At 43.3% G+C, this 18,006-nt stretch overlaps 1 protein-coding gene across 1 annotated transcript in view; it reads right to left on the bottom strand.

Annotated features, from left to right (window-relative positions):
• LOC126457402 (SH2 domain-containing protein 4B-like) overlaps window positions 1-18,006 on the bottom strand; it is a 606,090-nt gene that overhangs the window by 284,104 nt on the left and 303,980 nt on the right. The gene's annotated exons all lie outside the window — the stretch shown is intronic.

The raw sequence follows: 18,006 nt of genomic DNA, 5'->3' as shown, positions 1-18,006 counted from the left end.
TTCGGTATCCTTGTTCCCTTCGTTCTTCTTACATGTCCGTGTCAATGTAATTGTCTTTGATCCATAACTTCATACATTCCTTCATTCGGCGCTTCAGTCTGGAACCGCGTGACCGCTACGGTCGCAGGTTCGAATCCTGCTTCGGGCATGGATGTGTGTGATGTCCTTAGGTTAGTTAGGTTTAATTAGTTCTAAGTTCTAGGCGACTGATGACCTCAGAAGTTAAGTCGCATAGTGCTCAGAGCCATTTGAACCATTCCTTCATTCACTTCCATTTTCCGTATCACTTAGGCTTTCCTTGTGCAATCTTTCCTTGAGATTGTTTTCTAATCTTCTTCAGAAAACCGTCTCTAACGATTTAATCCTTTTTATATGCCTCTGGTTAATTGTTCATGTCATTCTTCATACAGGACAACACTCTCTAATATCGATTTGAATATGAATCTTTTCCTTCTATTCATCACATTTTTTTTTCCACAGGACTGAAATGAGAATCCCAGCCGGTCAAAGTGGCCAAGCGGTTCTAGGCGCTACAGTCTGGAACCGCGCGACCGCTACGGTCGCAGGTTCGAATCCTGCCACGGGCATGGATGTGTGTGATGTCGTTAGGTTAGTTAGGTTTAAGTAGTTCTAAGTTCTAGGGGACTGATGACCTCAGCAGTTAAGTCCCATAGTGCTCAGAGCCATTTGAGAATCCCAGTTGTTTTGCTTCCATTAATAACTCGCATATTAATTTCTAAACTTGAATTTCTGCTTTTCTTACTATGAGCCACAGGCAGGAAAATTGTTGACTTTTTCAATTTTTCTCCTCCATGTACAGTTCATCCAGTTCGTTATAAGATCTTCTCTTGTGTTATATTTAATCTGCAAACACTATTTTTGTATTCCATTGATAGTTAACTAACTGTTTAATTTTCATCCTACCTATCTTGCACTATGACAACTTGATCATCAGCAAATAGTAAATGGTGTAGATATGTTTCGTCTGCAATCACCAACCCCATTCTCTTACATTTAAGAGATCAGTTCCTGAGATTAATATCTATATATGTATATTGAATAGCACTGTTGACACGGGCCAGTCTTTTAAAAGGCCTTTGCTTGTTCTAAATTTCTGCAGATTTTTATTTGGCGTGTATTATCTGTATATATTTCTTGCATTATTTTAATTACGGGATTATCTGTGTCTGTCATATGTAACTCTTTCCAAAGCAGTTCAGTTGGAGTGGTATCGTATGGGTCCAGTGACATCGTTGTAAATACAATTATTTACAGCGACAAGTTTCGTGTTACACAGCTTTTGAAGTAAAACAACATACATAACTTCAAGACTTGTACTCTAGTATTCTGTATGTACAGCCTGATGAATTTTAAACTCGGAAAGTGTCACTATAAGTAAATTGGAATTCAAATAAGCGGAGTAGTTATTTCATCGTACATTGAAAACGGTTTCGGACTGCTGATACCTTAAGCCAGTGCGGCATTTAATGAAAAGCATGAAGAACATTGTAGAGGCCCTTAGCTATTAAATCACGAGCACTCCGATGACAACGGTATTTTTATATAAACATCGAACGAAATAGCAAGCAATTGCACATGTAATATAAAAATAGCCATTTCTGATTTTTCGCCAAAAGTGACTACGAATCTTATCAACGAATGGATTTCCAAGCGTCTGTCGTTGCTTATAGTACTCAAAAAATTTCTATTGCACTACTAACACGGTATAACATTTTGCAGATTGTAAGACTGTAGCTACTGTCTTGCGTTTGTGCATAAAAAACGAACCACGCCCGGGTTCCCGGGTTCGATTCCCGGCGGGGTCAGGGATTTTCTCTGCCTCGTGATGGCTGGGTGTTGTGTACTGTCCTTAGGTTAGTTAGGTTTAAGTAGTTCTAAGTTCTAGGGGTTCAAATGGTTCAAATGGCTCTGAGCACTATGGGACTCAACTGCTGTGGTCATAAGTCCCCTAGAACTTAGAACTACTTAAACCTAACTAACCTAAGGACAGCACACAACACCCAGCCATCACGAGTGTTGTGTGCTGTCCTTAGGTTAGTTAGGTTTAAGTAGTTCTAAGTTCTAGGGGACTTATGACCACAGCAGTTGAGTCCCATAGTGCTCAGAGCCATTTGAACCATAAAAAACGAACAATATGCAGCCCACCTGTTTAATTTTGTGGGTTTAACCAGCTTTACATTCGCCATTAGACGAAGCTTCTCTCTCTCTCTCTCTCTCTCTCTCTCTCTCTCTCTCTCTCTCTCTGTGTGTGTGTGTGTGTGTGTGTGTTTGTGTTTGTGTGTGTGTCCTGAATACCAGCAGCGCCGTATAGCACCAGCCAGGTAAGGTACAGCGGCTCTAAAAGGCGTCGTGTTGGCCGGTATCGGTGAGCGTCGGCGTCGTCTCCTGAAGCAGTGTCCGTTTTATCTGAACCGCCTCTCAGAGGCGGCTTTGGGAACGCGAGACGCAGGCCTTTTGGGGCAGCGGGGAGAGGGGGTTATATCGAACGACTTCGCCGAAGTGCCTCCCTCGACCTGAATTCGACGACGTTCTAATGGCGTCTGGCGAGTTCTTCTTCGCCTGGAACGCTTCCTGAAAGGAAGTGCCAGGGACTGCGAACTGATGGCGTCTGTCACTAGACTTATGATGTTAACACAGAGTTATGGAGCTGCGCATGTGTAGCTTCATTTTGAATGCTGTAAAATGACGTCGCCGGAAGAAGATACACTGCAATTCGACGTGAGTTAAACTGCAGTAATACACGTGCATAGCAGTATGAGTCGTTACCCCTAAGTCTTTTCATTGCTAGCAATTGACTCGTGGTTCTATATTAAATCCAGTTCTGGGATAATAACTCAGCGTTTCCACTTTTGCTTTACTCATCAGTTTGTTGTAGGCGTTCAAAAGCAGCTATTTAAAACCAAATAGTTTACTCAAACAGATTACACTATATAGATGGGACATCGAAGAACAATGATATTAGAGTAGTCTCAGATTTTCTTCTGATGGTAGTTGTCTACTAGAGCTTTTTTTTTCTCAACGTCCGATCGGCCGCGAAAAGGAAAACCACACCGCAAATCAAAAATGTTTTATTTGTAACAGTTAGCTGCACCTTCCAGCTACTTCTCTACATAGACGCCGCTCCGACTTTGACACTTGTCGTAGCGTCGTATTAACTTTTCAATACTCTCTTCACAGAAGGCAGCCGCCTGTGCTTTCCGCCAATTCTCCATGCTGGTCTGCAGCTCGTCGTCTGTACCACAATGCTATCCTCATAGGTGCACAAGAGATGAAAATCAGACGGCGCCATCGAAAACGCTGCGGAGCGTCTTCGTTGCAGGCGCAGTGTGCGGCCAAACGTTGTCATGAAGGAGAACAACGCCTACTGACAACATCACTCTCCTCTTGTACTGTGTTGTCCTCCATACACAACTTTCTCTAATCGTCCGATCCAATCACTGAACAATATCAGCCTGCCTAATGAACGTCTGTACGACCTGCTTCAAGTTTGCTGCAGTATTGCCGCACATCGCTGTCACTCACGACAGTTATGTTATGTGGGCTTCATGGAAATCAGGCGGAACCGCTCTGAATGAAGAAGTCAAATGGCAGCACGCACTTCACAAATAATGAGCGTATGGCATTGGTGGCCGGGGCGGTTCGGCCGCCGCTCCACAAGGCGACTTGCGAGTGAATGAGGATGTAATGATGATGAAGGACACACAACACCCAGTCATCTCGAGGCTCCATTGTTCTAGGCGTTTTTACTTGCTCAATGTAATTCCATATCTGCAAAGTGCGACGTGACGCGAACGACGGGCGTACTAGACACACTGCGAAACACACCTGTCTGAGCTTCTCCGTATTCTCACTGTGGTTTTAATTTCGCGACCGATCGGACCTTGGAAAACGAGTAATTAAGCGCTATCTGAAAACGGCTACACAAATATCAGTTCACATATTGGAAACATGGAAAAGTGGTGCAAATATTGCCAATATGTTTCAAATGTTCAGAATTGTGAAACAATGCAGTTCACAAAGAACGATGTGGCTGTGACCTATGGCTACAGCATCGACACACAATTAGGATCAGTCAGCTCATACAAACACTTGGGCGTAACCATTTACGTAGGGATATGAACTCGAATTCTCACACAGGCTCAGTCACAAGTAATGCATGTGGCAGACTTCGGTTCATTGGTAGGATACTGCGAAAATACAGTCAGTCTGCGAAAGAGACTACTTGCAAATTATTTGTGCGTCCCATTTTAAAATATTGCTCTAGTCTGTCGGGGCTAACTAGGGAGACTGGACGTATTAGGAAGGTGTAACATTTTCTTTGGCTCTTCAGTGTATGAGGCAGGACAAATGGTCACACATTTGTTTGACCGTGGGAGAAACTGAACGAAATGAGCTGAAGAACTCTTGAAGGCAGACTTGGAAGTGTCCTGTGAAAGCTTATTTATCAAAGTGTCAGCAACCAGCATTAAATGAAGAAACCAGTTCTTCAGGCCCCTACGTATCGCTCCCATGGGGATGGCGAAGACGAGCTTAGACTAGTTACAGCAGGCACAGATGCACAGTATTTAAGCAGTCATTCTTCGTGGGCTTCCAAAATGGCTCTGAGCACTATGGGACTTAACATCTGAAGTCATCAGTCCCCTAGAACTTAGAACTACTTAAACCTAACATCACACACATCCATGCCCGAGGCAGGATTCGAACCTGCGACCGGAGCTGTCTCGTGGTTCCAGACTGTAGCGCCTAGAACCACTCGACCGCTCCGGCCGGCTTCGTGGGCTTTATTCACAACAGCAACGGGAAGAAACCTTAACATGCTGTACGATGGTAAGTACGCTCTGCTGCGCACTTCACAGAGATTTGCAGAGAGTGTATGTTGATGCACATGTAGAAGAACCAGCTCAAAACCTTAAAAAGTGAAACCCGTGTCGTGGCCAGTCCGTGCATAGCGGGATCACAGGAAGAAAAAAGTTGAGTCGGTGAACCTGTGGCATAAGCCAGTCCTTAGCAGACGAGTAGCAGCTAGTCCAGGAAGTGTGGCACCGTAGACAGGGCCGTATGGTGCTGCTACACACACTGATGAGAAAAAGCTTTGTGACTACCTGCCTGATAACATGTTGGTCCACCTTTGGAACGCAACATAGCAGCGATTCTGCGTGGCATGGATTCGAAAAATCCTTGGTAGTTTTCCGAAGGTATGCGGCACCAGATGTCAACGAACAAGGTCAGGAAATTGCCGTATATGCCTGACCGATGGTGTGTGGGCGTGGAGCTGTCGCATGATAGCGACCATCGGGTTCAGATCAAATGAATTTCGTGACCGAGACATCTTGTGTCACATACCGTTATCCTGATGTATCGCATCAAGTATAAAGGGATGCAAGCGGTCCGGAATAACGTTCACCTGGCCTACTGCTGCCGTAGTGCCTTCGATCACCACCACAGATCCCATTGAATCCCAGGTGAATGTCCACCATAGCATAATACTGCCCCCATTGACGTCTGTCCGTGGCGCGGTGCATGTATCGGGGGGCGGTTCATCTGGATGGCGGCCATCGACCAAGTGTAAAACGACATTATTCGTTTCCATTGACCCACGATCTAGTCACGATGATCGCATGGCAACTGCAATTGTAACCGACGGTGTCGTTTGGCCAACATGGGAGCACATAGGGGTCTTTTGCTACGGAGCCCCGGGTTCAACATTACGCACTGAGCGGTGTGCTCCGAATCGTACGTGCATCTGCACTACGTTGAGTTGTCACATCGTCCAGGAAGGTCGCCTGCCACGCTTTGCAGAGCCCCAAGCCTCCGAGCACGTTCTGAGGGGTGGATGTCCAACGTGTTTTCGCTCACCTCGTTCAATCTATTTCCATATGTCCCCGTCAGTGGCACGTCAACTTTGTCAAAGTCGTTTAAGTCACTGAATTTTCCCACTTGAAGTCAGTATCGTCAACCCTGGAATGTGCGAAAAACGAAACGAAATATTCCAGGCGTCTGGGATATGGTGCTATTGAACAATGATGAATATTAGATGGACTGACAAAATAAGGAATGAGGAGATTCTCCACATAATGGGTAAGAAAAGGAACATCTTATCAAGAAGAAGGGACAGGATGATAAGACAGTTGCTAAGACAAAAAAGATATAAGCCCCATAGAACTTGAGAAAGCAGCAAAGGGTAAAAATTGCAGGGGAAGACAGAGATTGGAGTACATCGAACAAATACCTGTGGACGTTAAGTGCAAGTGCTGGTCTGAGATGAAAACGGGTCCTAACAAACAGCATCAAACCGGTTATAAGCCTGAAAAAAAAAGAGAATAAAGAAAGGTAGCTAATATGATTCCCTTGCATCTCCGACCCGCTTAAATATTTTGCTTATGAAGTCACGTGGCCGCGTTGCTACTTGGTGGCATTCAGTTTAGCAGTTGGCGTGGTCATAACGTGTTTCATTCACCAGAGTAGTTGAGAGCATGACGGTATCGCAAAGAACCTGAAGACTTCGCTTTGTGCATGTCGTCAGAACGTATTATTAAGGGTTATTAATTGTATGATTCAGCTTAATTAAAATATGATGTTACACTTTAATGACGGACCAAATGAACGGCCATAGGCTATATTATTGTGAAACTCTTACCTCTTCTTGGGGAAGAAAAAGAAAGCTGTTTCTTGCTTCGGTACACTGACATTACTAACGGTCTACAGAAAATAATGCCGCGGCTTTGGAGGTGTTACCAGTTCAGTTACTGTTATTACTAACGAGGAGACCACCACTCGATTTCACAGAAACTTCGCTCAGTGGAAGAGGAGTCAAAATAAGCGAAAATGTGTCTCAGTTTATCTGTAGATACTCGACCGCTTCTGATAAAATGACAGTCAAAGTTTTTGAGTTACTTTATGAGCTTTTTGCCGCGTGATACACTGGAGCGAATTGGTGACTTAGCGCTTAGAGATGCGGCTTCTTTATTTTCCTGCGACGTGTGCGAAACCCGAAACAGCTTTTATTTATTTTATTTCATTTTTGTTTTTATTTATCTACCTGTGTCCGTAGAAGGTTAGTACATACATGTTTGTTATCATATTAGGGGATACATGGGCGTTATATTAATCGTAAAATTACAACTGGATTTCAGAAAAAGTGTCATACATTTATTATTATATAATATATGTCTGTATGGTATGTTGAGGGGTTACAATCTTTACAAATTCTCATATCCTGTATTTCATTCGCATATCAATTGTTATATTAATTCTTATATTTTATTCATATGTTTATTCTTCAGGAAGATTTGGTACATTCCCTTAGATGATAACGATCGTAGAAACATTCGAAAACCACGAGCATCGCCCGAAGACAAGTTTGCCACAATACATTTCTCCGTATGAATCTTACTTTGGAAAGAAACGTCGTTAACAGTGCTGAACATTTCACTGCAAACCATCCATAACGGAGCACTTTGCCAAAAAATAGCGCTTGGAATTGATTATGAATCAAGATACATTACAGGAATTTCACCGACAACGTTTCCAAATAATATTCGCATTCTTTTTTTCTTAATTTATTCATCTGGCATACAATTAGTAGATGAATAACGACAGCGCTATATCAATATAACTGGAAAACATTAGTGTAGTAATCTTACACAAGGGGCTCAAAATTAAGAAGCCGCGACGTTGGCCACTGTCTCACCATTTCGTCTGTGGATGTCGCACGGTATAAGGTACATAAGGCACCTGGAAAACACCTCGAAAACTTTGACCGTCGTTTTTTCAGAACGGTCAAGTATCTACGGATAAGTCGAGACACGTGTTCGCTTATTTTGACTCCTCCTCCACAGGGCGATCTTTCTGGAAAATCGGGTTATGGCACTTGCCGTGTTCTACTTGAAAGACTACCAGTGCTAGTTCAACACAATCTCAAAGGCGCTCTATATAAGGCGGAAAAAATAAATATTACCAACTACAGTGATTATCCATTCCATCATCGGTCATCCCTTCTCATAACTTCAGTCGGCGTTCCCACCTCACAAATAGCACTGAGACTTTCTCTGTGACTACTTCTGTCGTTTAAATAAGGTTAGAGGCACACGCTTTGCTAATTTAGTCCATAGCGGGTTTCTCATTTTCTGGCTGATATTTCTTATCACCCAACAAGTGCCTAAATTACTCATATCAAGGCCGAAATATATGTAACCTGATTTACGGATTAAGAATTGTCCAAACGCATCGTGAACGTCGTTGACTTCAGAGATGTTAAACGAGGTTACGTTTAACTCCCACGAGTTTTAAGGTGTTTACCTCGTTCGTTTCAACAGCAACATTCGGTCCGCAACTGACCTGAAAAGAAAAGTAAATCTGTATTACACTTCAACTATTGCAGCATTCAAACAGCAACGATCATATTACCTATTTATTTTAATAAATGAAATTTACAATTCAACTAGGATTTTAGCATTCTTTTATTCTAGTTGTAATACATACATTATCGTGGGTTTGATCTTAATGTAGAGAAAAGAGAAGATGTGAACGTCACCCAAATGAAACATATGGTGGGCGTTGACTATAAGAAAAAACAAATCACACATCGTGTAAACACATGGGGGCAGCAATGCGTGACTACATAGAATAGATTCTAGACAAAGCAAAAGACAAATTAGGGATCGATCACTGTTGTGATACCGGTAAACTGCTGTTTGTTTACGCAGGAGATTACTTATAAAGAAATTTTATGGCCGGCTACTCAGCTGTGTGAGATCCTTATCAGATCCTACTGATAAGGTCCATCAAGTCTTGCCTGTGCCGAGGCAGAGGGTAACAGAAATGGCGGAAGATCTCAACAAGCAGACAATTGATGAAAGATGTTAGGAAATTTCAAGAACGGGTTTTGCTGTAGAATTACCAAATTATACCGATGTGACAAAAGTCACAGGATACATCCTAATATCGTGTCGGACTTCCTTTTGCCCGGTGTAGTTGAGCAACTCGACGTGACACGGACTCAACAAATCGTTGACAGTACCCTCCGGAAATATTGAGTCATGCTGCGAACAGCCGTCCGTAATTTCGGAAGTGTGAACTGACCTCTCGAATATGTCCTGTAAATGTTCTGTGGGACTCATGTAGGGCGATCAGTGTGGCTATATTGTTCGCTCGAGTTGTACAGAATGTTCTTGAAACCAATGGCGGACAACTGTTGTCTGGTGACATGGTGCATTATCATCCATGAGAATTCCATGGCTGTTTGGGAACGTGAAGTCCAACAACGGCTGAAAATGGTCTTCAAGTAGCCGATCATAACCATTTCCAGGCAATGGCCCGTTCAGTTAGACCAGACGACCCGCCCCATTCCATGTAAACACAGCCCCCACCATTATGGAGCTACCACTCGCTTGCACAGTGGGTCGTTGACAACTTGGGTGAGACTTTGTGAGGTCTTTGCCACACTCGGACCCTACAATAAGTTCTTACCAACTGAAATCGGGACTCGTCTGACCAGGCCAGGGGTTATCGAGTCGTCTTGAATCCAACCGATGTGATCATGAGCCTAGGAGAGGCGCTGCAAGCGATGTCCTGCTGTTAGCAGAGGCACTCGAGTCGGTCGTTTACTGCCATAGCCCATTGACCACAAATTTCGATGAGCTGTCCTAACGGATATGTTCATCGTACGTCCCACACTGATTTCTGCGGTTATTTCACGCAGTGTTTGTTGTCTATTAGCACTGACAACTCTACGCAAACGCCGCTGTTCTCTGTCGTTAAGTGAAGGCCGTCGGCCGCTGCGTTGTCCGGGGTGAGAGTTAATGTCTGAAATTTGTTATTCTCGGTACTGTGGGTCTCGGAGTATTTAGTTCCCTAACGATTACCGAAATGGAATGTCCCGTACGTATAGCTCCAACTACCATTTCGCGTTCAAATTCTATTAATTCCCGTCGTGCGGCCATACACACGTCGGAAGCCTGAGTACAAATGATAGCTCCGCCGGTGCTCTGCCCTTCACACCTTTTGTAGGAGGTGCTACCGCCATATGTATAATATTTGCATATCGCTATCTCATTACTTTTATCACCTCAGTGCATCTATCTACGCTATCAGTTCCCTAGAGACAGATTGATACAGTAGAAAATGTCATCTACCGTACACCTTGTAGCGATTTGCAGATGGTAGAGTGTATGCATGTTGCTGATACAAACTCTGATCTAAATGTATCCTTTGGACATACAGAAGTCTGTGTGAGTAGAAACGATGGTGCACTGAGTTCAGCGTCAGCTCCTCACAGGACCAGCCAGGTGCGCACAGACGCCTCTTTTATAAGCGGACATATGAGTGACACCTGGTACCGGGTTCCAGACACGTAGCAGCCCACGTGCTCGCTGACATTGCAGGCCGCCCCACGCTGCGAGCTGTTGTACCCGCTGCGGCAGACCACGCACGACCTCCAGAACGCCCACCCGGGTACACCGACCTCACTTCCTGCTCACCTCAGCACCGTCGTAATATCCATTAGCACTATCTTTTCTAGAGGAGACTGTATTCACCAATCTGAATTTTCAATACCCATTAAATAACCTCGTCTTTTACCTGAATAAGGGATAGCTGTCTTGGAGAAAAGATTGATTTTCTGCTTCGTAGCTGGTGTTTTTCGAGTATGCATTTTGTTGTTAAAATATTCGCCTAATTCATGTATTGTGATTTCTGCAGAGAGACGTTTTATTTCTAATTTTTTTGTATTATAGGCCATCTGCTAAAGAGCATAACTGACAAAACAGGCAATGAAGTTCGTGGCTGGTTTATACTGTCTGTTTATTTTGTTTTCATCACTGCGCGTTATCGGCTGTGGTTCAAAAATGGCTCTGAGCACTATGGGACTTACTTCTGAGGTCATCAGTGCCCTAGAACTTAGAACTACTTAAACCCAACTAACCTAAGGACATCATACACATCCATGCCCGAGGCAGGATTCGAACCTGCGACCGTAGCGGTCGCGCGGTTCCAGACTGTAGCGCCTAGAACCGCTAGGCCACCCCGGCCGGCTATCGGCTGTGTCTGAAATACATATCCAGTGTAACATAGTTAAAATGTTGTTCATGTGCTTATTCACAGCCTCTAAATACTTTATAAGAGAGAACATAGTCCATTGTAGGTTGTAATTTAAGCGTTCCTTATTTAAATTGTAGGTTTACCTAATTTCAACCATAAGTCTTTCTCAAGCACATGGGTGATGTGCATATCACGTATTGTAATGTTATCTGATGTCTAAAGTAAAAGAATCTGATAATTGGAATATGTAGTACGTAACATCACTCATGTGCTTGACTTATGGTCGAAATTATCAATAGCACGATTTAAATAAAGAACATTTACTTTACAGACTACAGCGCACCATGTATTTTTTTATAATTTTAAATGTAAAACAGAAAATTATAACTGTGTCCAGTAGGAAAGAGGAACTATCGCATCAAAATAAACGTGCTTTGGATAGAGTGGCAATACATATCAATTCATCGTTTTCAGTTATATGTAGTTTGTGTGTAATGTATCACATATAACACCAATTTAAAGTTCTATGCCGTTGTGCCATGAGCGCTTCCAATCAAGTATGTCTATTTTGGTGCTTATACTGTGTAAGCTTCTTTTCATTTTTTACGCTACACATGCAATGGTTACTTTGTATTTTAAGTGAGCTTCAGTTGATACGTTTTCAAACAAAAAATTTAAAAATGGTTTCATAGCCTCCAAAATCGAAACCGCGCAGTAATGAAAGCAAAATTAACGGATATCTCAATCCATTCACAGGCATCAAGTGTGAAGTTAATTTATCGTTCAGGAAATGAGTGTTCTGGCTAGTAATTGAAACAATATGGCAGCCAAATTTAACTGGACCTGTAGATGCTGTAAGCATATTTTGCCTCATTATTTCCTAGCGTTCATTCTGTCGTACGTCGTCCGCTCCTTTCACGATCAGGAACATTTATTTTTACTTTAAATTCGCGGCCGAATGCCTTTCCTGTCAGCACGATCGTCAGCTAACCTAAGGCCAGCGCCGGTATAAGGCCCAAGCGACACGAGCGGCCGTTTGCGCTCCGAGCTGAGAAGGGTACCAGAGGAGTCAAGAGTGCGAAATTTGGTACGCAGAGTATGACATTTTTTATTTTTTACACTTTTTTGAAACAGTCACAAGAACATTTCACCAGACGTAAAGGCACATAATGCAAGCAGGTTCCATTGCCAATTCTAACGAAGGGCAAAGCAACAGAAACTCTTGCAGCATGTGCGTTTGCGTCTAAAGATGACCACTGGCTGGTCGAAGCCAGCTACGGCATTGTGAAGTGTTCTTGCGACTACGTCTAAAAACACAGAAATAAAAGAAGGTGTGTCCATAACCGTATCTCCAAGACAATGTAATATTGTTTTCAGAGGTTTTATTACAATTAATAGCGATAACTGACACGATTGAAAGGAATGGGGGGGGGAGGAGAAGGGGGGAAGGCGTGGGGGGGGGGGGGGCGGGAAGGAGGGCGAGAATGATACGTTACTTACATGAAAAAATTTTCCCGACCGCCCCCCCCCCCCCCGCCCCCCCCCCCCACCCGGTGCTTAGGCAAGTATCTGCACGTTACGCAATCTTTGTTCCATGTCTTGTCGTGTTTTAACAGCTTGTGTTTTTTTCACTTCAGCCCAGGTGTCGTACTGCCATCCGATTTCAGAACGGAGGCGAACATTAATCAAGACTTTGAGCATTTACTGCAGCATCTTTTAAATAAATCTGTATGGATGGCTCTAGAACTGAGGCGGGTGTGCGATACGCTTTCTTCCGCCCCTCTAGCGACACATACTAAATGTTTGCGCTGCCACCTGAATCATCTATCTACAGAGTGGAGTTAACGGCCATCTTGGAGGCTATTTATTACGATACGCAAACTTTAAGGCTCGCACTGATCCTCACTGACTCCCAAAGTATGTTGCAGAAACTGCAACATGCAACGTTGGTGAACAGAACAACAGACACATGATGCATGGCTTGGAGGCCATAATAGACGCATGGATGTTGGCACTGACGTCCGTTTACTTCGGATAAAAGAGCCTTATGGTAGAGTCCATACCAACACGTTGACTGCCGCGGTAAGACGAGCATTGCGGAAGGACAGTTTGGCCCGATACTGATCCCTTATACGGATTTTAACTCGACAGTCAAGAAAGCTTTTATCCGCCTGGGTGGCCGAAGGCGCTAATGCGCTACTTCCTGGACTCGGGTTGGCGCGCCAGCCCCGGGTCGAATCCGCCCAGCGGATTAACGACGGGGGGAGGTACGCCGGCCAGCCTGGATGTGGTTTTTAGGCGGTTTTCCACATCCCGCTAGGTGAATACCGGGCTGGTCCCCACGTTCCGCCTCAGTTACACGACTTGCAGACATTTGAAAACGTTAGCGCTATTTCATGGCTTACACTAGACGCAGACAGCTGGGGTACACTAATTCCATCCCTGGGGGGCAACAGGAAGGGCATGCGGCCACCCTCTGCAACTAACACCGCCAAATCCGTAGTAACACGGTAGACCCCGCGTTGTAGCGGGACAAAGGCCCAAAGGAAACGATGATGAATGATGATGAGTCAAGAAAGCTCTTATCACGACTGGGTCTGCGGATCAATTCTCCTGACAGGTAGACAGAGACAGTAAGTGAAGAGGCCTGGCTGCTAGCGTTCCGCTGCCAGACTCGGCGTCGGACTTTCCCGGGCTGCAATTTCTCCCGCTAACAAACGGAAGCGGCCGCGGGGACGCGGCGGAACGACACGGGCTCGCCGCTCCGTGCAGTCTACGCCTGCGTCTTTGCCGGTCGTGGTCTGCCGGCCTCGCCGCCAACTCCCTCACGCCTGTTTAGACACGCGCTTCTCGCCTCGTGGCACCTCTCTTTGCCAGCGTCTCTCTAGCGGCACTCCAGAGTAATTTTAAAACGTTGTAGTCTCAGTGTGTGTTTTTTTTAATAATGTAAAATGTGAGGGGTGTTCAATAAGTAACGAAGCGTATTTTTTCCTGATGAATCCGAAAAGTTAGTTCCCTTCATTAATATCGCTAACTCTGCCCAGAACATAATCGCCTTTTTCGTGTTATGCTAGGAGCACTTTTCATTCTGTTTCCAATTCTTACTCTACCATACTTTTGACATTAGACCGCCATAGCCTGGCGACCGGCGTAGATTTTTGCTGGCTCTGGCGACGACTGGTCCGGTATAGGTTTTTTATTGTTTTTTAGCAACGGATAAGGGTTCACAAAACAACAGGGCGACCACTGAATACATGTATTTGTCTACATTCTTATAAAAGTCGAACCGATTGGCATAAGTCTAAAATACAGAAGTGGAACGCATAAAAAGAAACTCACAAAAAAGTGTTTTTTTCTGTTTGCACTTAACATCCGAATGAAGTTAGATTTTCCAAAGAAAGTTTTCGTTTTCACCGTAGGAATGGAATTTTAGTTTTTCTGAATAACATTTATACCATTTTCGCGCATTCAGTGACGTAAGAATGATTTTTATGTGCTACATCTGCCTCGACTTCAAACCATCGTATCTAGTCATCGGAGCAAGATTGAATTAAAAATAACGTATTGAGTTTATCTACATATCTGTTTTAGTGCTAAGTTTCAACAACTTTGTACAAGTTTAAAGTAGAGAAATATTGGCTTCAAAAACCTTCCAGAAAAAGGTTTTTTTGCACGTATATGCACGTTTTTCGAACGGTGCACATACAAGTGATGCCATGGGCTGAGCATTAATTTCAGCCCAGACAACATGTTTTGCAAAAGGAATTAAACGATTCGCACAATTTGCCTGGGCACCAGCTTCGGTTCATCGTTCAAACCTTGCTTAATATACTGTGACGTAGTAACACTATGACAGATGTTTGAATGGCTACACAAATGGCCGCTAGTCCGGGCTTCACGAAAAACTTTTTACTCATGTTCCTAGCTCAATTAGAAATCGGGCACTAACACTCCCTCCCCCCACACAAAGATTCTGTTCACGGCCTCCTCAAACACATTTGCTACAGCGCTTTCGCTGTGTGACGATTGAGGATTTTATACCTCAGGTTATTTCCTATCAACCGATCCTTTTTTTTAGTCAAGTTATGCCATAAATTCCTTTCTCTCCATTTCTAATCAATATCTCCTCATTAACTAATCGCTCTCTCCATCTAAACTTCAGCATTCGTCTCAAAAGGTTTCAGAAATTAGTCTGTTCTTGTCTGAACTGTCTGTCGCCCCGTTTTCGCTTCGATACACGACTGCACCCCAGATTCCTCCAGAAATGACTTCCTAACACTTACATTTATATTCCATGTTAATAAATGTCTATTCTTCAGAAATTCTTTTCTTGTTTTTGTACCTCGCATTTTGTATCCTTATTACATCGGCCATAGTCACTTCTTTTGTGACCAAATGACAATACTCAAGGCTCCATTTAAAGTCTCATTTCGTAATCTATTTTACCTCAGCGTCGCCTGATCGAGTTCGATCACAACCCATTATCCTCTTTTCAAGACACTGTCCATTTCATTCAATTTATCTTCCAATTCCTTTGCCTTCTCTAACGGGATGAAGATATCTTCCGCGGCGATAGACAACGAAATTGGTCGTGTCCTTCTAAAAGTAATAATCCTGACATGTGCCTTAAACGATGTAGGGAAATCACGGGAAACAAATCTAGACTGGAATTTGAATCCGAGTCCTCCGGAAAGCGCTTACCATGACTTACCACTATGCGAGCCCGCTCGATAAGACAGACTTTTAAACCTCTGTACCGATGCCGGTCTCACACTTTAACGTTGATTGTCATCGTTACCATCATCATCATCATCATCATCATCATCGCCATCATAATCATCGTATTCTTTTCCCGGATTCGGCTGTAGCCCGTTCCGAACTCATATAAAAAAATCATCCCTATCTTCTTCGAGGTCTTCCAACATCCCATTCCCCATTCAGTTTTCAGTTCAGGATCTTCTGGGGAATTCTGTGGCCTGGCATTCTCACGAGCTGTTGTCTCCAACCTCACGATATTTTTGGATGTTTTCATTCGTATTGAAAATATTTAATTCTGTCCTAATATCTTCTTTTCTAATCATGTATCTTCTTGTGCAACCCTTCGTCTTCCTTAAGGGCCTCATCTGTGCTGTTTGAATTTTATGTTTTACCTTTTTTTTGGTAACTTTGGTTTCGCGTACATAGGATAACACAGAAATGGCCATCACTTTATAGAATGATGTATCTGTTTGTACTTTATGGCCAATGTTCTGGAAGAGTACCACAGGGAGCGTGGAATTTGTGTATTTTATTTTCAGTGTCAGAGTCAAAATCAAAATTTATAGCGCAGCCTAAATAAGAGATCTGAGAGACTTGTTCTCGGAAAGACTTTATTTTATTTTTGCTACTAGAAATTTAAAAGTTGTATTTCTTGCATGTTCCGATCAGTTGATACAGTGAACTTTGGAAGTCATCTTCATTCTTGTGTGTAATAATGATATCATCTGCTAAAAAAAGTGCATTCAAGTATTCCTCAATCGTTATCTTAATTCATTTGTTTACTTTTCATTTCCATTTACGAAGAATGAAGTCAATGTAAATATCACTGAAAGTCAATCAGGAATCACAAACAATAATTAACACGTTCAGCGCTGTTCATCTCTATTGATAAGTAAATGTCTCTTTAGCAGTTTTTTTCCCTGCTGCACGGTTCTTTCCAGACTTAAGGAGCGAGAGGGGCTTACCGATTAAGTCTTGAAACAGCATGTCAGCAACTTGTTTATAGTCTTTAGCGCTGAGTCTACCAGTGTAAACACGGCTCACGCCTCATTACGTCACCTGAGGGCTCTAATCATTCACTACAAATGGACGCTAAAAAAAGACTATGTCCTAATGACACACGAAACCGTTAGACACACATCTGCCCTCCGTTGTAGGCTACGCCTGAGTTTACATTCCGTTCGAGGATAATGCGCAAGGAGCAAGACTGTCATAGTCGCTGTATCCGAGCACCAAATTCTGTCACTTTAGGGTCGTAATCATTATGACATATGTTTAGGATTAGAGAATATATTTAAATTGTTTTGGCACGTCCCTTATCGCAATTCTAAGAGCGAACGTTTAATTGATGTACTATGTTGTACCTCCTACTGGAGATATTTGAGCACTAGCAAAAAGTAAACTCGTACTGACTAAACACATCTGTTACAAATCGTGCATCCCCTCTTCTTTCAGTATCTCTCCCCCCCCCCCCTCCCCGCCCTCCCCCCTAAAATCTCTCTGTCTCTGTCTCTCTCTCTCTCTCTCTCTCTCTCTCGTTAATCTTATTTCGTAAGGCCCTACGCTAGGGAACTGAAGTACTACTCGAGCCAATAATTTGTGGTATTCTTCGTGGACGAACTAAACTTCTTAAGCATTCCTCCAATACATCCGTCTGCCGTCACCTCTTTCCACAAATAATAGATGTCTGTTGTCGTTCCAGCTTACATAGCTTCGTATACACCCAGTGGCAGACATTTGACGGCTGTGACGAATCATCGATGGAGTGGTGAAACGTTATAGGCCAGTCTTCACTTTTTCTGAGCATTACATAGCGTATGCTCCAGCGGTGCCAGTAAGTAGTCGTAGGGTCACCGTCTCAAGAAGCAAGCGCAGGTTCGAGTCCTACAAACAACTTTCTGGGTCGGGCAACTGCGAATAACAATAGAAAACATTCAACACTCAACAACCATTCAAATTATCATAATTACAACAATTAAAAAAGTCAAGAATGATGAGGTATTTCCAAAAGCCACATAGCTGTCAGTATAGACGTATCTTTATTGAACTAAGGCTATTTTAGGAATAAGCAAGATAACTAAGAATGTATTTTATTCATCTAGCAACTGGAAACGCTCACTAAACATACAAGTGTCAATCATAGATTATCTGTAAATACGCTGAATTTGTCATGTCTAACGAATATTACAA

Source organism: Schistocerca serialis, chromosome 2 (genome assembly GCF_023864345.2).
Source record: "Schistocerca serialis cubense isolate TAMUIC-IGC-003099 chromosome 2, iqSchSeri2.2, whole genome shotgun sequence".
In the NCBI taxonomy this organism is placed as follows: Eukaryota; Metazoa; Arthropoda; class Insecta; order Orthoptera; family Acrididae; genus Schistocerca; species Schistocerca serialis.
This window is presented reverse-complemented; position numbering and strand designations above follow the sequence as displayed.